This window comes from Cryptomeria japonica, chromosome 3 (genome assembly GCF_030272615.1).
Source record: "Cryptomeria japonica chromosome 3, Sugi_1.0, whole genome shotgun sequence".
NCBI lineage: Eukaryota > Viridiplantae > Streptophyta > Pinopsida > Cupressales > Cupressaceae > Cryptomeria > Cryptomeria japonica.
The window spans coordinates 250,227,555-250,251,872 of record NC_081407.1 but is presented as its reverse complement, the minus strand read 5'-3'; positions in this window follow the sequence as shown (position 1 = coordinate 250,251,872).

Genomic DNA, 24,318 nt, shown 5'->3' with positions numbered 1-24,318 from the left:
TCGATGAAAATACCCTTTCGATGAAACTTCTTTCGAAATGCCCGACACAATTTGCTGGCCGAAAAATCCTTTAGTCTTTACACCTATGGAAGTATATATTTATATATATATATATATATATATATTTTTTAAATATAGTGTTCAACAGATCCCCTTTCTAATGGCAAATCCTACATTTTAGTATATACAAAATATGTAACCAAATGGGTGGAGGTTCGCGCCATGACACATGCAAGAGGTAATAAGGTGGTTGAGTTCCTTTATGAGGAGATGTTTACAAGATATGGAGTACCAAGGGAAATTGTATCAAACCAAGGCCCACAATTTACTTCAACATTGATTGCAGCCTTGGTCAATGAATACAATATAAGACACAAAAAATCTACCCCATATCATCCACAAGCTAATGGACAAGTAGAAGTTACAAATAGGGAGCTTGAGGCTATTCTTACCAATAAAGTAGTTGTTCACAAAAAAGATTGGTCTCATAGACTTTCAGAAGCAATTTGGGCATACAGAACAACTTGGAGGACACCAATTGGTTTTACACCTTTTGAGATGGTGTATGGAAAATCAACAATGATGCCTATTGAGTTTGAGCATAAAAATCTGAGGACAACTTTGATTTAAATATGACACTTTCTGAAGCACAAAAGGAGCGTATTTAGCAATTGAATGCTTTGGATGAATGGAGAAAAATGGTTGTCCAGCAGACAGAGCTGGTACAAAATCAAAGAGCAAATTGGCATGATAAATACATCAAAGAGAAAACGTTCAAAGCAGTTGACTGGGTAATATTGTATGACTCCAGATATAAAGATACTATGGGAAAGTTGCAAACCAGATGATTAGGTCCATATGAGATAGAGGAAGTTTTCAACAATGGAGTTGTTCATTTGACCATAATTGACCCGATTCGGTTCAAGCTTTTGGTAAATGGTCATAGATTGCATCTTTATCACAAGCTGGCCAACAAAGAGGAGTTCCCACGACAATTTGCTAAAAAGGATCCAACACAAGTTCTTGCAGCAACTGATCAAGTTCTTGCAACCACTGATCAAGTTCCTTCTGCAATTGAGCAAATAATTGGAGGTAAGGTTCCTGCAGCCACTGCAGTGAACATGCTTGTCACTTCATAATTCTCCTCGCGTCATTTCACAAAAATATTTCCATGTCTTATGGAAATATTATTCTCCATAAATAAAATTTTCCATCCACGTCATCCCGTCTCATTTCCTTATCTATCATTTCATTTCATTTCGCCATTCTTTTCGCACGACTGCAGGTATATACATATTTTATTTTATTTTAATTAGGCATTTATGATTTTATTATGATTATTGTCTTTTCTAAATCCGCGTACACTTCCCTAAATCCTTTCAACCTATGTGGACATGTGCCAAAGTAAGTGGGGGGGTGTTTTATGGTTCGGTTTTCAAAATTAGTAATTACTCGTCCTTTTCGATACCTTGATTTGATTGCTTGCCATCATTTCTAAGATATTCTTTGGCATAAGAAAGTAATGAACTTTGTCGCCAAACTCTGCCGCAAAATTTGGAAATAGGTAAGGAAGCTTCAATTTTCAGTCTGTAAAATATTTTGGTTCTTCATTTCTCAACTACAGAGTTTGCTACATTAATAGATTAAGAAATGGGTGGAGATCCAATCCGCCATGAACCAACAATCCATGATGTGTTGCTACAAGATTCTCTTTGTGAGCATTATTTCAGGCAGCATGGTTGGATTGTCTACTTTCTGAAAATAAGGGATTATAATGAAGAAATTGCCTCAGAGTTTATGCATTCATTCAACGAATAAGAGGCTATTGTTAAAGGATTAAGGGTCATTGCTACAGAGTAGCGGATAGCTGAAGTTACAGGGTTGCTACTGGAAGGAGAATTGTTTCTGGAATCAAAAGATGCTAGAAATGCCAGAGCAGAGTTTACACTTCCCATAGATGGACCTCTAACAGTGGACAAGCAAGGAACCAGGAGGGTTTCCCTTGCAATAGAGTAGCCCCAGGTGGCTTTATATGTAATGAAGTACATTATTTGCAAAGGAAGGTATTCAAATTTACATTCACCACATTTCAAATTGCTTAGTCATTTACGACATGGTCGGAGAGTGAATGTTCCTAATTTTCTATACCACCTCATTTCTATAAGTGCCAAAGAAACATGGAAGAATGGAAATCGTTATGTCAGCCATCATAGTCTGATTAAATTATTGGTAGAACATTCTCTTAGGGATGTTTCATAGATGGAATGGGGGATATTTGAAGACATATTGTAGTTTAGGGTTGAAGATGCTCCTGTTGCAGATGAGCCAATAGTTGAAAAAGAAAATATTGAAGAACCCTCTTCTCCTATAGTTTCTGCAGAGAATGAATCTCCTACCACTGAAGGAGTTGTGACTATTATGGAAGAAGATATGGTTGAGACAAATGTGGAGTAGCCCTCCACTTCTTTTCAAATGGAATCACCATCTTCTAAAAGAAAAGGGAAAGAATTGGAAATAATTGATGCAGATGATGAACCTATGGTTCAACTGCAGGAAACTCAAGTTTATCCTACAGCCAAGAGGCATAGGTCGAAAAGAAATACTCCTGCAGCAAAGCCATAGGTAGAAACCATTCCTGCAGTCATTCCAAAGGTTTATGTGAGAAGGAATCAGAGCAAAACCCAGAAGGCTCATCCAGCAGGTGATCCGACAGAGGTTATTTCAGTGGAAACATCAGAAGAAGGGAGCCCTACAAATGTTGAAACTCGGAAGGAAGATGATGTTAATAGACTCTCAAATCTGGCTTATCTGGTAGAGTAGCTTGAGGAACTTTTTGAAGAGTTTCCACGGCCTACGGTAACAGCTATTAGACCTCCATCATCCCTAAGCAGTTTATCTATTGCATTAACATTTTATAAGCCATGGGAAATAGAGAGGGCTAGATTACAGGGGATTATTGACAAACAACAAAGGGAAATTGAAAAGAGGGATAATAAAATTGAAGAATTAGAGGCTAAAGTTGATACAATCACTAGTATGGTCCCCGAACTGATGCAATGTAAGGCATCGCCAAGAGTTTATGCTCTCCATTTAAGGGAGTGGTATTTAAATTTTAAATTGAACCATATTTTTAGGGACATTAGCCCCTCTTTAGAAACCCCTGATAAATTTTATGATGCTTACCAGACTTCCCCAGCAGCTATGAAAAATTTGTTGTGTGAACTTTATTTGCATAACTATGTTGTAGCTTCTGATAGTGAGTGGGATTCCCTGTTATACATTGGTGATATCCACATAAAGGCTTTAATGTCATGGATTCAAAATGAGATCAGCATGGAGGAAGCCATAGAACACAAGGATTTTGAATTTGATTGTCCATTGCCATTGAGGAAGGAAGAAAAAGAGCCAAGAGTTCTTTATTATGAATGGCAGAAGCTACATGTAAGGCAAGATGTTAGGAATCTAGTGATGCCGATGAGGGAAGAAATATTCCAAGAATATGAGCATTTAGTTCAAAATGAAAGTGCAACTGCAATTGATGGCTTAAATTAGTGCTGGAATAACTTGCCAGAAGAATTGAAATAGGGAGAACCTCATTCACTGCCAAATTTCCATGCAGCTATGCAAAGAGACCCTAAATATATACAACTGGGCAGAGTGAAAACCAATAACTGGGTACCTTTGCTCTTTCAGCCTCCTATTCTCATGTGGTCATTATTGGGATGTAAGACTACAGATAAGCCCTATGAACCAGTTACAAAAAAGGTCAGATGGTCCTGGTTGGAAAAGATGAAACAGTTTTTACTGGAATTTAGCTTCAGGAGGAACAGCTCAAGGAACCATTGGTGACATAAGAGTTAGTGAAAGAATCGTAAATTTTCCTCTTGCTAGAGGATCAACAAGACCTTAAAGTTGGGGGGCATGATGAGTTGAGACATTGGCATATTTTTATCCTTAGAACCTTTAAGCTTTTGTCATATTTTGATTTACATAATATTAATGATGTATCAGAAGTTTACTATATGTATTTCAGATGTTAGCCTGAACCTATTAAAACATGTTTTGTCTTTGCCAGTTTATTCCTGCGGCCATGTTATTCATTCATGTTGTCATGCGGATTGTTTAAGGCAATATCATGTGTGAAATTAATAGATGTCCTAATTAATTAAACTATGTATTTATGTTCTTGTATGTTATTTCTTTTGAAGTGTAGGGAATAAATGATGTTGTGGTGGAAGCTCTCCTATCATGCCAGTTGCAGGAAGAGATATTCAAGGAGATGACTAAAAGATCGAACAACAGAGATGTTGAAGAGTGTAAGGAATGGTAGAGGAGAAGTAATCACGTGATACTATTGATATCTAACTCAAGTGGACATTTGTGTTGTAAATACCACCACAATATGTTATGATTGTGGTTCGGTTTAGATCCGCATTTTCTGTAGCTTAACTCCAGCTATCTCCTTTCTGGATTAAGTTATCCGCCTCTTCTCTTCGGCGTGATCTGTGTTGTTTAAATGAGATGTTTTATTTTTAAATAATCTCTTCATCTCTTCTCGGAGGTTAGAAACAAAAGAGAGAAAGAAGAGCAAAGGATTTTGGAAATAAAGTTACAAGTGTTTTTGAATTTCTTTTTATGTTGATTCATGTAATGACTTCCAAAGAACAATGAATAAAAATATGTTATTCTGAGCACTTAGAGTTGTTTTTGGGAAGCTTGGAATCACTCATCCAAGGGGGGCCACTTGGTGAGTGTTCCTGTGCCTTTATTAAGATTAGTTTTCTTCTTTAGCTGCAGTAGATGTTCTTGCATTGACCATTCCTGCAACCATTGGAAACAGATCCATTGATTGTTCCTATAGCCAAACCAACATAGTGTAGTTTTTGTTTATCAGCATTGAAATTAGCCAGTATTGCTGGAATGAATTTATGTTAATGCAGAATTTTTCCTGTAGCCTTTCAATAGTTTCAATTCTTGCTTATCTTTTCCACATAATGTTAGTTGCTATAGTAATGCAGCGTAGCTGTTGCAGGAACTTAGTTCATATATAATGCAGACCCATTTCAAGTATTACGTCTCTGGGTTGACAATCAAATGAACACTAGCTATAGAAATAGTGACTTTACCAAGTGAATGTCCAAACTTCGGGTTGAGACTTCAACTAGAGTTATTATTCTTATTTTTGGGTTGAACAATATGCAAAGGTAGAGTGAAAGAGAAAAAAAAGAAGAAGGTTATTTTTGTAGGAAAAGGAAAGAAAGAGAGCATTAGGAAAAAAGAGGGGCCAAGTTAAAGAAGGATTCAAAATTGAATAAGTGATAGTATATAGAAATTAAAGGGGCTTATATGGGCACAAAAATGAGGTGTGAATTGTACCAGGTTACACTTTACAAAGATACATTTAGCCCCCACCTTAGTGGGAGTAGTAGCCTATGCAAATACTCATGGTAAAGTAGAAAGATGAGGAAGAGAGAGGGATAGAGGAGAAACTAGGAGCAAGGTCACAAAAAGATAAGATATCACTAATTTTGAGGAATCAAGCCCCCAATATTAGGATCTTAACTTGTATAATCACATAAGAGGGAACACAAAACAAGACAAAGATTAAAAAAAGGCAAAAAAATAAAATCAAAGACAAAATACACACAATAAAAGGGATTAGCACTCAAACAAAAAAAATGCTCCAAGTCAACTAGTTGAAGAGACCTCGGTACTCAAAATTTCTTATCCACAAAACTCATTCTCAAAATGTTATTACAAGAATACAAGTGGTCACATGGAAATAGAAAGAGAAGGCATTGAATGATGAACCATGATCCAGTGACTACCAAAGCTATGAGATCATGGGGAGGAGAAAGGAAAGAAAATAGATGCCACAATTTAGCAAGTTGTGTTATGCTAGGTGATCCATGAGAGAGAGAGAAAGAAGGAACGTGGATTCCTAAGGATAGAAAGTTATGTTATGTTAGGTGATCCACAAAAACATGAATTCTCATGGGACAAAAAACTATGTTATGTTGTGTGATCCATGTAGGAAGGAAGAGTCGGAATAGTCTAGCAAGTTGTGTTATGCTAGTTCCACTCATTTGAAAATGTAGCACAAGGAGGGTTGAAAGGTCTAGCAAGTTGTGTCATGCTAGTTAACCTAAATTAAAAAATTTGGAAAAAAAAGGATGAGTTGACATCCTACTATGTATGTCATTGTCAAGTTATAGGAGTTAAGCATCTCATCTAAGACTTTGATATGGTTTAGAGGATGCAACAACCTATCTAAGATATGCAATTGAAAATATCTATTTCAAGAATGAAACATGTTGTTGAAGACTTTGGTTTGGTTTTGAGCATGTACATCCCATCTAAGACATGCAATGAGGATAACCCAACAAGGCATCATGTAAGGAAATCTGCAACTTTAATTGAAAATGGATAACCAAGCAAGGCATAGGAAATCCATAACTTTAATTGAACATATGTTACAAGGAGGTTGTGATGTATACCCCCCACCTTAAGATGTCAACATAGTCAGGTATGTTGATGCCTTAAGGAATATAGAAACAATGATACACACCTTTGTCACCAAGGAGGTATCGTTAAGGCGACAATGTACATAAATCCAAGATAAAGAGGCATAACTCTTATAAGCAAGGAAAAGATACTTGTAAAAGAGATATCTTGCAACAAGTGTAAAGGAATAATTTTGAGAGATGCACGGAGAATGAAACCTTTATTAAAAGATATTCACCTCCAAAAATAGTAGGCATATTTGATAAAGATAACATCTTTGAAAATGAGAAGGAAACTAAAGAACACATAAATTCTCCCATTGCTAGGAAAAAGTTGATTCTTAGTAAAAGATTGCACACATTCACTAAGGGGAGATCGTTCATAAGAAGATGCACCATTGCAAACAAAGAAAAAATCCAACCAAGGGACATATATGTGTAGACACCTAAAATTGTCATGTCTAATTAAATAAATATTTTTATTTATTTAATTACTTTAGCCTAATTCTTCTATTAATTAAATAAATCTTTATTTATTTAATCAATTCATTTATCCTCTTCTAGCCTTATTTCTCATTTAAATAAATACTTTTATTTATTTAAATTACCCTTTTCTTAAATTAAATAAATATCTTATTTATTTAATTGATCCCACTTCCTCTATTAATTAAATGAATCTTTATTTATTTAATTAATTCATTAACCTTTTCCACCTATGACACATGTCGTTCATCTCTTAATTCATACACTACCTACCCCTTTCATTATTTTATTATTTTCTTTACCTACCCTCTAATCATAGCCGACCTCTTTTACACCTCTCAATTTTATCCCTCCATTTCTTATAGTGTCTTCTACATAAGGAGATGCTTCCTTCATTATCAAACCCTAACTAACTACTTGATTACTCGACTACAGTACGCCTTTGCACTTTCATATGTGATCCTACTTGCAACCACATTTTTGTTCTTTGTTGAGCTCTTGTGCACATAAAATCTGAGAGCAAATATATCAAGCAAGATCAATGGAGATAGGAAGAATGGAGATCCAAACCCTATTGGACATGTGATGGTATAATCTTTGTGATTTCATTTGATTTGCATTGTCTTAGGTAATCTTCATATGTTATGGTGGATCTTTGTTGTTGTTAGTCTAGGGTTTTATGGTTGAATTCATTTAGTCTTTCAATGTTATTATTGTTATCCATTTTCACCATAAACATTTTGGCATGCCCGATGGGACTCTTATCATGTTTTCATTTAACATCTTTTGTTGTAGATTTTGTGTTTTTGAAGTTGCAGATCTGACATTTCTAACAACATTTCAATATTTTCACGTCTGCGTACTTTCGGATCGCGTTTTTTATTTTCTGCCGCATCTGTGTCACTTGGAATCGCGTTTGCATCCTCGACAATTTTTTTTTTTTTTGTAGATTCTGGGAAATGTGTCTGTGTTCCCTAGTCACGTCTGTGAAGCCTTTAGGCGCGCTTGCGTCTAGGAGCCGTGTCCATGTTCCGGAACCGCATTTGTGTCAGATCTAAGTGCGTCTGAGAGGTTATATAGTGTTTGTGTTTCTGAACCGCGTCTGTGTGAAGTTGTTACATTTTGGGTTTCTTTGATTCCATTTTTCATCATTCGGATTTTCAGATCTGGTTTATTTTGAGCTAACATCTTCATATCTAGCTAACAAAATTGGTGCAGCTTGTCTTGAAAGCAAAATCATTTTGTCGAAGGCCCCTATTTCACAAAGTCTTTTGGGTCTAAAATTTACCTAACTTGTGTACTTACAGGAAGGGGTGATCATTTGAAACAATCCAAACTACTAACAAATCTTTGTTGCAGGACCTTGGCAAGGGTTTTTTATCTTTATTGTGTGCCTTGTTTTCATAGACTAGCAAACACTTCAATTGGTGCACTAAAATTGAACCATTATCTCTTGTGTCTTGAGCAATAGGCTCTTTTTGTTTAATCTTTAGAGGGTCTGTCTCCCCGTGTGGTCATTAGGACTGCTAGTGAGGAGAGAATGACCCAATTGGTAGCGGGGAAAAGCCATCCTCTTCCGAACCACTATAAATAATTGTATTCATGGTGAAAACTATGGATAACATGTGTTGATTGGTTCATATCGACACTATGTCTCCCTATAAACCCGTTTGATCAAATTTATTTGATCAGTTGTAGGGCATAACCCCTATCGGCTGGGAGCCATCTATATTTACAGAGCTGAAAGTGCTGCATGTATGGCCACATGAGCGGATGCCCTTACTAGCACCTTTTTGTTGTAAAAGCCAAAATTCTTCTAGTTGTTGGGGCAGGAGGTCGGACCTCTGGTAGCGGTCCACACACATACGGTTCTTAGTAGAGATACAAAGTTCACCACTATGAGTTTTCATGGGGACTGATGCTTGGCTGCCCCGAGAAGTGAGTGCTGAGGGTGGATCCAGTGGGGTCAAGCATCTAAGTATCCACTCTGAATAGCGTAGCCTCGGGGGAAACTCCATGTGGGATCAACAACTATTGTCCTGGCCAACCATAAGAATTGTGCTTGACTTATTTTAAACAATCAAACATTCAAGACCAAACATCAAAACATTGTGTCTTTTGTGTCTTCAAGTGTATGCAAAATAATTTTACATCAAACAACACACTTTTCTTTGGAGTCATTTTTGAGTCTAAACACTTGCAAACATTGAGTCTTCATCAACACTGTGTCCTCTTGTCACGAAAAAAAATAGTCAAACATTCAAATTTGGTCACAACAACTTCACAGATTGGAAAAATTGCACAAAGTTTGCAGAAATGCATCTATGTCTGATAGAATAGCGTCTGTGTCGTCTAACTGCATTTGTGAAGGGCAGAAACGTGTCTGTGTCTTTTGAGCAACTTCGCATTTCCAACATCTCAGAAATGCGTCTGTGTCTGACAGAATAGCATATGTTTTGTCTAACCACGTCTGTGAAGGGCAAAAAAGCATCTATGTCATTTAAGCATGTTTGTGAAGTATACAGGGACGTCTGTGTTCAGGATTGAAAACTTTCACAATTCAGCAAATAAGAACAGTCAGTTTCAGGCTTATTGAGCTTCCTAGGTTATCTCTCTGGGTTTTCATCTAGCATTCAACCTGTCTTTGGGTCTCACAAAGTCCATCATTTCTTTACACCTTACATTACATTCACATTTGTCTAAACTTGAGTCAAAAGGTCACTTGCTTGTCCTCATCATACTTTGTCAACACACTACATACAACAACATTTTGCTAAGTGGTCCCTCATCAAGGTCTATCACCTTTGGGTCTCATTTGGTCTTACTTAGAGTCAAGGTCAACTTACCTCATCAAGAGAAACTATCATCTCTTTGGAAGCCACACCTACTCTACTACATACATACTTGGTCTTACACTTTGGACATTGCAAGTACACTTAAGATTCATTTACATTCCATCCAACTCTTGGTCTTCCATACTTTTTCCATTTTCATCTAGTCTCACACATCTTGGTCAATACCTAGTTCATGGTTGAAACCCGTTCCCAAAAATCTAGAAAAGAAACTAAAGAGGCTCAAGAGTCCGCAAACATGAGTGTCTATGAGTATGACAATTATGTCTTTTTCAATTCTGATCATAACACATTACCTAACATGGATGCCTATAGAAACATTCCAAATGTTGAGAACATGGACACTACAAACAACAATGATACACACAATGACAATATGGACAACTTTTTCGTACATTCAGCAGAAGTGGAAGACTCCATTATTTATCCTCGTTTCAATAGATTGGTTGAGGAAATAATGAGGAGAGATAGACAATATTTCTTACAAATGATGGCACAAAGTGGAGCCAAGATACCATTATGGAAGTCTTATGCAGAAAAATATGTTCAATCACATACCAATGCTAAGGATCAACCACCAAAGCAATTGGATATTCAAAGGCATGCTCAAAATTTGGACACAAGGAGACCCCATGTCAAATTTGGGGGCAACACACTAGAACAAACTCATGACATGCCTATAGAGTATGGTATACATGGACAAAGCAGATATTCCACTCCTCAACATGACTCTATACCAAGTGGTCCATACATGCAGCATCACTATAGACCTCCTCCATATGAACATGTGTATGATCAATATCATCCATATATTCAACATGCTCCTCCTCCACCTGGTGGTTCAAGCATGGAGTATGGTCCAAGAAGTCGATCTCCACCTAAGAACAATTTGGAGCAACAAATAAAGGACTTACAAAAGAAAATGGAGGACATAAACACACCGAAGCCAACTTACACAATGAGAGACATATGTCCCTATCCATTTGACAAAAGCATTCCAATGCCTCCATTTCCTACACACTTTGTGACACCTAAGTTTGATAAGTATAGAGGTAAAGGAGATCCTAAGGCACATATAAGATAGTTTTTCATAGCTTGCATTGAGGTAGCAGCAAAAGAGACATATTTGATGAGATTATTCCCACAAAGCTTAGGAGATCAAGCTATGGAATGGTTCTCCCAACTTCCACCTGGTATTAAGTCTTGGGGTGATCTAGCAGAGGCATTTATCCAACATTTCTCATACAACATAAAGACAGATATATCAGTCACTACTTTGTGCAATGCCAAACAAAGGGATGGAGAATCTTTTTCATCATTTTTACAAAGATGGAGAAATCTAGCCAGCAGATGCTCTTGTGAAATTCCACAAAAACAAATGGTAGAGATGTTCACCCAAAATGTTAACAAGGACATTGGCTATGATCTAAGGAAAGCTTGGATGTCCACCTTCAAGGACGTCATTGAAAAAGGCTTAGCAATAGAGAAGGTCCTAATTGAACAAGGAGTCATTAAGATATTCAAGGAAAACAAAGATGACTTTAAAGGAAAAGACAAGCCAATATTTTGGAATAAAAATAAGAACACAGTCAATGATGGTGTTGTTGATGCCAATACGATACGACCCAAAATCATTTTTTCTGGATCAAGCTTGACAAACAATCAAGTGAATACTCAAACAACTTCCAGATCATGAAGGAAGTACACCCCATTGGGAGAACCACTTGAGTCAGTTTTCAAAAAGCTAGTGGCAAACAAGGCAATCACTATTCCAGATTTTCCTCCATATGAACCAAAGGTTAAACCAAATTGGTGGAATGATGATGAGTATTGTGAATTTCATAAGAGAAAAGGTCATAAAATAGTAAATTGTCATCGACTAAAGAACATCATACAAGATCTTATTGATAGAGGTGACATTGAGATTGAAGGACACTCATCCAATCAAGAACATGAAATGTTTAAGGAACCATTCCCAAAGCATGACAAGGGAAAGTCTAAAGCCACAAATGATCAGACCAACTATACCAAAGCATCTTATAACTATGATTCAACTATAAATCATATTTCGTTGGACAATTATGTCTCTACCATTATCATCAAGGACAAAACACCTGAGAATTCTACCCAAAGACCCAAGATTGTCCTAAAAGGTGTTGGATCTTCTTCCGAACCTACCTCTGAATGTAATGTCACAACTCATCGAGGTAAATTCACTTTGCAAGGTGCTCCAGCTAAAAACACCATTTTCTCATCAACCAAGCCTGAGTACGATCTTATAGAACAGTTAGGGAAGACACCTGCGCTTATTTCAATCTGTGAGCTCTTACGCATATCCCCTGCACATAAAGCCATTCTTGATAAAATCTTGAGAGACACTGTTGTCCCCACTGATCTGAATGTGGACAAGTTTCAAGCCATGGTGGGATACCTTTCCATTCCACACTCTCTTATATTCATAGAAGCCGATGACGCCTCCATAAGTCAGCCACATAATGCACCACTACACATTGAAGCCTTCATACACAAACATCGAATAAAATGAGTCCTGATAGATGGAGGAGCAGGTCTAAACATTTGTACATTGAGCACTATTAAACAATTGGGATATTCCAATAAAGCTGTGAATTCTACAAACAAAATTACTATCAAAGCATATGATGATGAAGAGCATTCATCCAAAGGCACAGTCACCTTGCCTCTCAGAGTTGGGCCAGTTACAAAGGATGTGGTTTGTCAAGTCCTAGACCTGGATCTCACATACAATATATTACTAGGACATCCTTGGATTCATGAAATGAGGGTAGTCCCATCTATATATCACCAATGCATTAAATTTCCTCACAATGGAGTTGAAATAACAATTAAGGGAGATCCTAATCCATTCATATACTGCAATAACTTGAGACCAAAAACTGAGATGATTATTCCAAGTAATCAAGAAGTTGTTCCTTCTTCTGCATACATTAATCTTGAATCATTAAAACCTTCGACATCGAAACAAGGTGAGCTTAAAGGCAAATTCCAGGACAAGGGCATGGGTGAATACACTTTGAATCAAACCATGTACTTACAACAAGTCATGAATTCACCAAAAGAATATGGACGACCACATCCTAATAAGCGAGTATCCATTATTACACTTAAATGGGATCCTACAATCTTCCAAAAATGGGGTGAAGTGGAAGAATAAGACTTATACAAAATGCTTTACAAAGACCCTGAAAATGATACACAAGATCATATCAGCATACCATGTGAAAAGTATGGCAAAGGGTTCAAGATCCTACAAAAATTTGGGTATGAAGGCAAAAGTCCTCTTGGCTTAAGAAAGGAAGGCATCATTGAACCTTTACAACCTAAATTGACATTAAAAAAGGAGCGCTCGAAAGGACTTGGTTTTAGTTCCAAGGTAAATGCTCAAAAGACAGGAGAAGCATTACAAATCAAAGCTACCAAAATTCAACAAGAAAATCGCTATTCGACAGACTCTAATGAATGGGAATGAGGTTCAGACAAATTCGTTAGTGACTATGAGCTCACCGAGACATTCAGAGAACCAGATGAACCCATAGAAGAAGAGGAATTTTATAGAAAATTCAAAGTTGGTCAAGAAACAACCCCGGAGGATCCCATACAGTCCTTGCCTCTAGGTCCTAGGTTGAAATCACATAGAATGAGAACATCTATCCCAGAATGCGCTACTAGTGATGATAATTTGGATTCATTCACAATCGAGACTGATGAGGAGAGTGCCAACGATGACCTCGATAACTACCTCAACATACCTGAATATAACTGTATCTTCACTCTTAACCCTGCTAACTTTGAAGACATCAAAGGCCTTCCCCTTGTTCACCACCAACTTATTGACTGGGACCATGAAGGACCTGCACAGTTTGACACATTCCAAAATGATGAAGCTTTTATTGACTTTCTTGGCACACGAGATGATCTTCCCCCTGGGGACCATAAGGCAGGATACACTATAGAACTCAACAGCGTAGCATATTTTGGTGAGGGTGTCGGGCCTTCCAGTCGCAAAAATATAAAAATAAAAACAAATCAAGGGTCTTATGGCGAAAACCACGTTGTGGCGCTGTCTGACCCCAAAAAAGTAAAAAGAAAGGATGTATCCAAGGGCAAAAACCTCTCTGAGGCACCCGAAGATGGAAGGCTCGACATTCTCCCGACATCATATGAGGAAAAATCATCTATGTTGGTAGAGGGGACTATCAAAACAAACATTGGCACAAAAGAAGTTCCACACAACATATTCCTGTCTCAATCTTTGACAGAGACAGAAAGGTCAAAGTTCATAAGTTTCTTCATAGAATGACAAATCAATTTTGCATGGTCATACGCTGATATGCCTGGATTAGATCTGGATTTGGTAATGCATCATTTGACAGTTAAATCAGGGGCAAAACTAGTGAAACAAAAATTAAGAAAGATGCATCCACAAGTGGCATTATTAGTCAAAGCAGAGCTTGAGAAATTATTGGATGTCGGATTCATACGCCCAATTGATTATCCTGAATGGATCTCCAACTTAGTGCCTGTCAATAAACTAGATCGTAGCGTTAGAATATGTACAAATTTCAGAGACATCAACAAAGCTTATCCTAAGGATGATTTCCCATTACCAAACATTGACTTAATCGTTGATCTCACAGTAGGTCATGCGATGTTATCTTTGAAGGATGGATTCTCTGGTTATAATCAAATAAAAATTGCATCCGAGGATCAGCACAAAACAACATTCACTTGTCCTTGGGGAACTTTCTGTTGGAATGTCATGCCCTTTTGGCTAAAGAATGCAGGCGCTACATATCAAAGAGCCATGACTACTATCTTTCATGATCTCATGCATGTTACTGTGGAAGATTATGTTGATGGCCTCTTGGTCAAATCAATAGACAGAGACACACATTTGGACATACTTTTAGTTGTCTTTGATCGGTTGGAAAAATATAAAGTGAGATTAAACCCCAAGAAATGTGTCTTTGGCGTAACTTCCAGGAAGCTCCTGGGATTCATTGTCTCAAAAAGAGGAATCGAAGCTGATCTAGCAAAAGTCAAGGCCATCCTTGATATGCAACCACCAAGAAATATTAGTCAACTTCAATCTTTGCAAGGGAGACTCTAGTCCATACAAAGATTCATAGCGCAACTTGTAGATAAATGTAATCCTTTTCAACACCTGCTACACAAAAACATCAAATTCAAATGGGATGAAAATTGTCAACGAGCTTTCCAGACACGCAAAGATTATCTTTTGAATCCACCAGTTTTGATGCCACCAGTTCCAGATCAACCTCTATTACTATACATATCAGCTACTTCAATAGCACTAGGGGCACTCTTAGCACAACAGGTTGTTGAGGGCAAGGAAAAGGCAGTATACTATATCAGTCACACATTGGTGGGATATGAGCTAAATTACACATCAATTGAGCGTGCATGTCTCGTTGTGGTCTTTGCTTTGCAAAAATTATGACATTACATGCTAACTCATAAAACTAAGTTGGTTGCAAGGATCGATCCATTGAAATACCTTCTCAATAAAGCAACGCTTACTGGGCGACTAGCTAAATGGGTGATGCTCCTGAGTGAATTCGACATTGAATATGTGGACAGAAAAGAAATAAAAGGACAGGATATCATAGACCAATTAGCAGATGCTCCCATGATAGATGATGTTCCTCTAATTTCAGAATTTTCAGATGAATTCATTTTAATAGTGTCACATGCAAAACCTTGGCAGCTATACTTTGACGGCTCATACACATAGCATGGGGCAGGAGCTAGCATCCTCTTCATAACTCCTCAAGGGGATTCTATACCAAAATCGTATCAACTATCATTTCTCTCCACTAATAACATAGTAGAATACAAGGCATTAACAACTAGATTATGAATAGCAGTTCAATGGAAGATCCAGGAACTTCGTGTTTTGGGGGACTCTCAACTTGTAATTCGTCAAGCAACTAATGACTACCAAACAAAGGATGATTAATTAATTCCTTACAAAAGAATGGTGGATGACCTGAAACAACATTTCATGAAGTTAGACTTTGAGCAGATACCAAGAGAGCAGAATCAAGCCGCAGATGCCATGGCTACAATTGCTTCACTGATCAAGCTACCTCTGAATAAGACCCGTTATGAGTTCTTGGTGGATAACCTATTGGTTCCCTCATATGAGATCACTCCTACTGAGATGATATGTGTTGTCAGTCCTGAGTCCCAGGTATATGGTTCCATCTTCACATACCTTCATGACAATACCCTTCCTCCTGATCTATCCAATAACCAACGTCACACTTTCATTCGCCAATCTTCTCGATACATCATTTTAGCCAATATCCTATGTTGTCGAGGTCTAGATGGCACTCTTCTTATATGTTTAGAAAGAGATGAAGCTCAGATTGCGTTACGTGAAGTACATGAAGGGATATGTGCTCCACATTCTAGTGGTCCTACCTTAGCCAAGAAACTCCTTAGAACTGGATATTACTGGCCCAACATGGAAAAAGACTCATATCATTTTGTCAAGAAATGTAAGCAGTGTCAACTTCATGGAGACCTCATTCATGTGCCAGTGCAGGAACTTCAACCAATTGTGACTCCTTGGCCCTTTTGTCAGTGGGGACTTGATCTCATAGGCAAGATTCATCTTCCTTCCTCTAACGGTCATAAATTCATTATCACTGCCATGGAGTATTTCACAAAATGGATCAAAGTCGTGCCTCTCACACAAGTCACTGGAAAAAAATTGCTACATTCATCCTCAACTATATCATTTGTCGATACGGTATTCCTATTTCCATCATCACCGATAACAGGTGTCCCTTCAAAAATCAGGATGTTAGGGAACTCTGTGACTGTTTCCATATTTCCCATCATTTTTCCACACCTTATTACCCCCAAGGTAATGCTCATGCTGAGGCATCTAATAAAATAATCCTTAAAATCTTAAAAAAGACAGTCGACGATGCTGGCCATAATTGACATATCCAACTTAATCCCGTACTTTGGGCCTACTGCACAAGCGTCTGCATACCTATGGGAGCTACACCCTATTCACTTGTCTATGGAGCTGAAGCTATCTTTCTTATTGAGGTCGAGTTACCCTCTTTACGATTCTCTTTGCAAAACATTATCAGTGATGAAGACTACAGGGTCTCTCGCTTACAAGAACTTGAACTATTGGATGAACGAAGACAAACTGCTTTTAATCATCTCAAGGCTTATCAACAACGAATAAGTCGCAGCTACAATCATAAATTCAAGCCTCGCACATTTGAGGTAGGTGACTTAGTTCTCAGAGAAAATCCTAAAAATCAGCAAGATAGAGAGAAGAAGGGCAAGTTTGAACCAAACTGGCTTGGTCCCTACATTATCACATCAACCTATGGATCTGGTGCATATCATCTCTCAACCATAGAGGGTGAATCTTTGGAAGATCCTATCAATAGCATGCACCTTCGTAGGTTCTACACATAGCTCTTCAGAATATCAAAAAATTCAAAAAAATCAAAAAAGGAAAGAAAAACATTTCGTCCAACGGTGAAAACCACTTTGGTGGCGCCCTGGGCAAGTACCATGGTGAAAACTGGGTCACCAGTGCCATGCGTAGAGACATTGCTCCTCCCTCCTTCAGGATTCCATTTCATCCTTCAATTTGCACACACTCACAACCTATTCATCCATAATAAACTTACCCACTCCCATCATGGCTTGTTATTGATCTACCCAAGATTGGTTAGCCCTTCATAATAACCCCCTTTTCACACCTTTCCATCTATAATAAATCAGCTCCTATCTGTGGTTAAGGCAAATCCTACGTCTAGTAATGGGGGTGGAACTAAGAACATCACATGTTTCGAGGAGTACAGTTTCTTCTAGTTTTCTTCAGTCTATCCGTGCACAATCCGCAATAAAGCAACATCTGCATCACCAATCCACAATAAAGTTATGTCTTCTCCACAATAAGGTATCAGTTGCATGGATTCAGTCAATTTCAGATGAGACACAACAGCAACAATGAGCTTCAACAAATCAAATCTTTCAACAGACTCAGACAATATTATGGTTCGGTGCTATCTATCCTTTTTGTGAAAGTAAACATTGAGACCACAATCAAATAAGACTTATACAAGTGACAAGAGACACTAAACTTGAGGACTACAGTGGATGTTGGTGTCGAGTCTTGGTGTTATTTTGATTTTATCTTTTGGTGACATGTCTTTTAGCTTTTCTAGGATGTCTCTGACTAGAGATTCTATCTCCAGGATGTCTTTGACTAGAAAGGCGAGGATGGGGTATCATCACCTATTTTTCTTTTGCTATCTGTGGATTGTCTCTTAGTAATGCTATGACTTGTCCAAGGATATGAGGACATTGTGAGTCTAGTATGAACTGGGGCATTCCTTGTTTGCAACTATCTTATCTCCATGCAAACGGGTACAATGACTTTCTGGGTCGAACATATGCCTCGATTGTCATAACCTACTTGCCATAATAAAGCTCAATGATGATAACGCACAAGAAGCTCTTTCACTTTCATATCTTCTATCTTCCATCCCCATTTCTTGATTGACTTCCATCATCCTTCTTGAGTCCGCGTAACCTTCTATCACACGACTGAGTATAATGACACACCAAAAACGTTTGCATTTCATGTAGTTGAACCTGCATTATCATATATTAATCATCTCATACATACATATGGATATCACAGTTGCATCACATCCTGCACACAACATATGTTAGCACATTTTACATCTTCATCATGAAAATAATCATTTGCATTTCATACATTCACATTTGCATTGGCATAACATATAAAACATAAAAGAACAAAAATATTGCATTTCATTATGTACATATTTGCATCCATATCATAATCATCATCATTAAGCATATCATAAACCATCATATAGACACATAAATCATGAATCATATAAAAGCATCACATAGGTACACATGCATATAGTTGCCGCAACCATGAATCATCTCATATATATATAATCATAAGTGTCATGATACAATGATGTCAAAATCATATGTCTACAATCACCCGAAGGTGTCTACATCATAATACAAAATGGTACAAAACTGATACATAGGGAGCCCTCTAAGGCTATGATGAACTCCCTCCCTCGGAGCCGCCTGGCCTCGATGGAGTCTGAGCCCTAAAAGGACCCGCCCCAGGATCATCTCTCCTGTCCACCCTATCTGGTGGTGGTGGAGGACCCATGACCCCACCACTAGATGCCTGTCTCCTGTGACTCCCTCTAGTGACCATCGTTGTCCATGATGGTTTGTGGAAGCTCCTAGCCTGCTGCTCTGGTGGCACTACCCGTAGTATAGGTCTCGCCAATAACCTATCTCCTCCCCTGCCTGCAAAACATAGTTGTATCCAACCCCTGTGTCCTCTACCGCCTGCCTCCCAGCCCTTAGTGTTGTCTCAGACTTAGTGTAACGCTGGATAGCCTAATCTCGCTCCCGCACAGTGTCCCTGAACTGTCTCCTAAGTCGATCCCTCTCCCTCTCCAGCTCCTGGATCTCATCTACCTGTCCCTGGCAGATCTCCCTCAGCTCTAACAGCTCATCCTCATCCTCCTCCTCCTCGGCTCCCTGTACCTGTGGCTCTACCTACCCCTACCCCTATACTGGTGGTTGTACCTGTGCCTATACTTGTGGCTACTCATGTGGCTACCCCTGCCCCTGTCCTCATCCCTGTACCTGTCCCTGCACCTATCTAGGACCCTGTGCTACTGGCACCTTTAATGGCAACCCATCGCGACCCCTCACCACCCGAGCCTATCTCTCCTCTCCACCCTCTCTCCATGGAGCCACTCTCCTCTCTCCTACTCCACCCCGCCTCCTCTAATGGCCTCTACCCCCACCATCTCCATCATCATCCTCATCCCCTCCCCCATCTCCATCTATCATCTCTCTTGGATCTGTCAGGCGTGGAAATGGATGCTCTACCTAATATGCAGTATACTCTGCATCCATCCCTGCATCCTCAATCTCAGGCCACATATCCCATGGTAAGGGAACCATCTTCACTAGCTGCATCACTCCTTGATCATATGACAACAGTGGCCCAAAGTGTGCCTAGTCCCACACTATCCGCGCATACATACCGGAACCCCATGGCATCCACTGGATCCTGCCAAACTGCCTGCATACCCTGTCTACCAACTGCCTCTCCAGTACATAGGGCATCCACCCAATCATATATCTGCTCCTAAATGTATAAGGTAGCTCTGCTGCATCATCCTCCCACTGCTTGCACTCTTGGTATGGCCTCCATATCACAGTGTCAATCTCATCAAGGACTCGGCGCCAGTACTCCAACCAGCCAATCCGTGGCTATGATGTAATCATATCATACAAATGCACAAAGCTGCATCCATGACCCTTGCCTCTGAAATGTATCGGTCGTGTCACTGGAAGATGCTCATATGCCCGCACCTACAATAATGTAACTCCGCAGCCCAATCCCATGGATCCATGGTAAACGAACTGATGGAGCTCATAATATAAATGTGCCAGCACGCACTGTCCCCAGGCATATCTGGTATGTTGTGTCACTAGTGTCTCCAAGGTGCTCCCCCAACCCACAGCCAACCCTCATGTCGCCCTATCTGGACACAGGAACCCACTGATCACTCCTCCTATCACTACTAGTAGCACTAGTCCTGTTGTTGTCATGGTGTCCCAGGCGACATGTCCAGCCCTCATCTCTAGTCCTGGATCCTAAAATACTCATCTCAGTGCCTCCCAGTCTCCATCTCGATCATAGGGAATCAATGCCCCATCGATCAGTATCCTTAGTATCCTGTATACATCCTCTAAGGTGACTGTCATCTTACCCATCGACAAATGGAAAGTGCAAGTCTCAAAGTGCCATCTCTCAGCCAGCGCAATCAGCAACCCCATGTTCGCCCAAAACTCGGGAACATACATAATGAATCTCAGACCCATAACCTCAATGGCAGCTCGGTCCTCAAATGTCAGCTCTAGTCGTAACCTCTAAGTCGATGGGAATCTCTCTCATGACTCCAGCATATGTAGGTACTCCTGCAGTCAAGCAAATCGATCATGTCAGTCAAAGTAGCATTCACTGTTCATCACAAAATGATGCTTATTATCCTAAGTACTTATGATACTCTATCAAAGTGACACTCACTATTCATCACAAAGTGTTGCTTCTATCAAAGTGACACTCACTGTTCATCACAAAGTGTTGCTTCTATCCTAGTGACACTCATTTTTCATCACAAAGTGTTGTTGTTTATCCTAGTGGTACTCCATGTTCATCACAAAGTACTACGTGTTTTAGCACTCACTGTTCATCATAAAGTGTTGCTCATATTTGTACTCCCTGTTCATCACAAAGTACTCTGTCTTGGTACTCATTGTTCATCACAAAGTGCCTCGATCTATCTTATCCTAGGGCTTTTGCTTGAGTGTATCCTCTTGAGTAGTTTCCTAATTGGCAACGTATGTTCTATCACAGAATTGTCAATCCTAGCCCTATCTGCTATCCTAGTCTTCCCTAGAGGACCTGCTTGAGTGTATCCTCTTAGCAGCTTATCCAATCGACAGTGTATGTTCATCACAAAACTGTCGATTCAACCTTGAAGACATAAATGTGCCTTCATGACATAAACGCGCTTACATACTTCATAAACGTGCCTGCTCTGCACAGACACTCCTAAAATACACAGACGTGTCTCTTCTCTGCACAGACGTGCTTGTCCTACACACACGTGCCCACATTGCACAAACGTGCCTGCACAACGCAGACGCGCTTGTATTTGACATAGACACTTTTTTCGGCACAGACGCGCCTGGCACAAACACAGACGCGCCTAGCCAACCCAGACGCGCTTGGCACCAACACAGATGCGCCTACACATTTTTGACAATTTTTAACATTACCTAAATGTGCATTTATTGCACTACCTAAGATGCATTAATGACAACAATTAATGCGACAAAGTACAAGGAGGTTTTGTGGTACTTACCGGCTCTCCTGCATCTGCTGGCCTCTGAAATCGGCGAACGGGATCGAATCTGTGAACCAATGCCATCACTACTGATTGTTGCTGCTCTATTCTCTCTCTGCACTCTGATCTCTTAGATGTGTGGATGACAATGAGGATGTTTTCCCCTCGTGGTCTATCTTATAGACTACCCTAGCCCTAGCCCTTGTTTCCCGAGTCAGTCTTCTTTATCGCGTGACTCTGTCACTCTATCCTATCCGGTCAGTCCATTCTAGCCTTTCTTTCTTATCGAGAGATTGTCTATGATCTTTTTAGACATTTTCATCCAATCTCTCGAGGGGGCATATGGTGCAGAAGCACCAAGTGAACCAAGTGTACCTCTTGGTTCCAATGACCTATATGGGGTCAAATATGAACATTTTTAATTATAGATGGTTTCTTGTGTTAAATAAGGTCTGATGAGATCAATAGCATGGTAATAAGGTCATTTGACCATTCGTGTAACCAAGTTGTCTAGTTGGTCCTAAGAAGGTCTTGATTTGGAAAATACTTTGCAAAATGGGTCAAATTGATGTAATAATGTACAATTTGGGTTCTAAAGTTCCTTTCATGTCTATTTGGACCTATTTGTGTCATTAAAATATCATGGGTTGGGTCTAGGAGTTAAAATTGACAAAATTGCTCACATTGTCAAAAATGCTTAAAGCAATTTTTGCATTATAAGAGAAATTAGGAATTTGTTTGTTAAAACAATTACAAAAGGTGGTTGTAACTGATGAGGAGGCTTATAAAACCTATAAAAAGGCCTATCCTCATTCATTCATGGTTGTTGTTGATATATGTGAAGAAAAATCAATAAAAATTGAGAAATTCCTACACTAAATTCTGGAAATCACCATATTACAGTCTGTTCATGCTCTTGGTTCACCATTAAAACTCATTGATCAACATTTATAACTGATTTTTAATTTAAGGGGAATGAATTTAGTTTCTTGTGCCTTTTGTTTCATTTTATTTGATCAAGTATTGAAGGAGAAATCATAATTTTTGTGAAAACTGCCAAAACCCTGCCTAGGGTTAACCCGTCTTGGTAAAACAAGCATATCTTTTGTTTTAACCGTTGGATCTTTCTAAAACTTTGGGAAAATTTCTGTATATAACCTATCTACAATCTTACCAGAGAGATTGGATTCATTTTCAATATGTAAAAAGTTATTGATGACTGTTCATGACTGCATTTTCTTGCTCCCTGGAATTGGACAGGGTACTTTCAATTGTTGGCATGTATACTCATGAATGCAGGTTATATATGGCTATGGAAGGAACTTGGAGATAGTATTTAAGTTGTTTTCAAACCATCACACTATGGTTCTATGGTGTTTGGAGAAAGAAAAAAGCCTAAATCATGACTGTCCCCATCTTGCACATGACTGTCCTAAAGTTGATGTTTGTCCCATGAATAGAATTGAGACAACAAAGAGTTGTAATGTTTCCTTGGGTGATTTGAGGGGGTTGAGTCAAGTATTTTGTAAATTTAAGGGAGTCTCCATAATATCTCTATGAAGGTCTTTGGTTTGGTGTGTGTCTAATGGGCATGAAGAGTTGTGTGAGTAAGTCATTGGTAGTCCTCATTAGGAAAGGCCTAGTGTTGTTGGCCATTGAGGGAACCTATCATGTATGGAGTTGAAATATTTGATATTGGGTCTTAACATGTTGTTGTGACCTTTTTAAGGTATTTTCCATGATTGGATGAGGTTTGTGGAGTAGAAGTGTGTCATTGGTGGGCTAAAGCACATTGAATGGGGTTAGTAGCCTAAAGTGAGTTTGTGAGTTTGTGAGTTTGAAACCTCTTGACTTAGATGAGTAAGGAAAAGGACCTCCCTAAGTGGTTGAGATTGGTGGATGCTCCACATCAGCATATCATTCCCATCTTGGGGCAACTTTGTATCAGTTCATCTTATCTTCTTTGAAACAACGCGACAAGCTGCATTGTCTCAAAGAGGGGCAAAATGTAGACACCTAAAATTGTCATGTCTAATTAAGTAAATATTTTTATTTATTTAATTACTTTAGCCTAATTCTTCTATTATTTAAATAAATCTTTATTTATTTAATTAATTCATTTATCCTCTTCTAGCCTTATTTCTCATTTAAATAAATACTTTTATTTATTTAAATTACCCTTTTCCTAAATTAAATAAATATCTTATTTATTTAATTGATCCCACTTCCTCTATTAATTAAATGAATCTTTATTTATTTAATTAATTCATTAACCTTTTCCACCTATGACACATGTCATTCATCTCTTAATTCATACACTACCTACCCCTTTCATTATTTTATTATTTTATTATTTTCTTTACCTACCCTCTAATCATAGCCGACCTCTTTTACACCTCTCAATCTTATCCCTCCATTTCTTATAGTGTCTTCTATATAAGGAGATGC